The sequence below is a fragment of the Chrysemys picta genome, chromosome 8, assembly GCF_011386835.1.
Source record: "Chrysemys picta bellii isolate R12L10 chromosome 8, ASM1138683v2, whole genome shotgun sequence".
Taxonomy (NCBI): Eukaryota; Metazoa; Chordata; order Testudines; family Emydidae; genus Chrysemys; species Chrysemys picta.
This window is the reverse complement of record NC_088798.1, coordinates 25623144-25625004: the sequence shown is the minus strand read 5'-3', so window position 1 is coordinate 25625004 and position 1861 is coordinate 25623144.

Below are 1861 nucleotides of genomic sequence, written 5' to 3'. Positions count from 1 at the left end.
AAAACAGGAGAAAGGGCACAATGTTGAAGAAGGAAACGCCTTTTCACATTGAATTTTCAAGTCTCTCATGCCATCTACTGACTCTTTTGATTATTAACAATGGTTTAAAGCCTCCTCCTGGTTTATTTATATGTTTGTAAACATTCCAGAAAGTTTTAAGTGAATTACTGCCCGGTTTGTTTCAACCCCCAAAATACTCTTTCTTTGTATAAGTGCATTATAGTACTGAGCCTTTGTAAACACCCATTTTCCATTGTCTCTGGAGGTTAAAGATATTGCCTAAGCCACTCTCACTCCTGTTATTGCTGGATAAGTGCTGATTACATTACTAGCAGGGCTGGGAGAACAGTTTTCTGAGAAAATCCAAAGCTGTTCAAAAACAGCAAATATGGCTTTCCTGGACTCCGCATAGGAAGGTTATTTTGTGGGTACCTACAAACATCTGAATGCACCTAAAATAACTTTTGTCTGCTTCTTCCAACAGTTCACTTAACTGTAATTTACAGTGGAAATTTATTTGTCCCAATATCCTTCATTACGTTTAGATGGAGTGTAAGAAGCAGAAATTGTATTCACAGATAGACAGGATTACAACATTTACCATTATTACCTTAAACCTATTTTTTTTACCTATTTTAATTTCATTAGTTTACCAATGCACATTCTCCTGCTTGACTCACCAAGACACAATGAATGCCAATTTTTAATGGTTTCAACCAGACAGCAACTAAGCAGATGGCCCCTCCTATACACAGAGTATGCAAAAAGCCATTCAACCCTTACAGCAGTTCCTAATAGAAGCCATTCATTAAACTTTAAGAGTTAAATTCAAACTTGTGTTAAAATGTTTGTCTGACAAAGCCTTTGGAATTGTATAGCCTTATTCTGTCTCTCCTGACTGTGCTATCCATTTGTAATAATCTTTCCTTTAGTTTATGATTATAAACAGTTCCTTACCTAGGCTGGGGGCCAGATCCTTTGCTGATGATTTCAGTGGAATTACATCAATTCACATCAGCTGAGTAGCTGATCCCGTATTTTTTTTAAAAATACACACCCTCTTTCTCTTTCCTCTCTACCTGGGATTATGTTAAAATTGTTTTCATTGTGGTTTAATGTTTACCTTCATGGGAGCTATACATTGTTTTTGCAGAATTCATTTTCCACCCTGCCACAATGGGGCCAAAACTCCTTGGATCGTTGCCCAAGCATGGAGTGGATTGGGATGAGAGATGCTCAGGGGGTGATGAGTGGTCGGAAGGCGGGAGCATACAATCTCCATGCATCGTCTCCCCTAAGATTCCACACCAAAGCTTATGCTGCTTCAAGTCCATGGCAGAATGGCTCCACTGGAGCGGCGTTGTTATGGAGCCAAGTTCGGGTTAAGACACGCAGAGACACTTTGACAGCACAGGACCTCTATAGACTGTTCTGGAATACAGTGACTCTCTCTAATGTAATCAAGGGAAAACAAACCCAAAGGCAGAAAGTCTGTCTATAGGCCAGTTGTAATGGGAAAATAGCTCCTTCCCCAATTGGCCTTATGATTTTATTATTTCTTGTTCTTCCTCCAGGTTGGGTCTTGCCTTAAATTAAATTGTAAGCTCTTTGGGGCAAAAAACATAGCTGTGTTTGAACAATGGGGTCCTGACTGGAGCCTGTGGGTGTTTCTGTAACAGGTCTGGGGAAGGCAATATGCTAAATCGGGTATAGTATTTCTTCCCTCTGCCTGTATTGTAGTTTCTCTCTCCGTTGCAGTAGAGACCAGGGTGTAGTCTTTTCAGCACTTTGATATATTTATGTATACTCACAAATATCATACAGAGTTAAATCTCTGATAGAAGATCAGTGACACAAAATC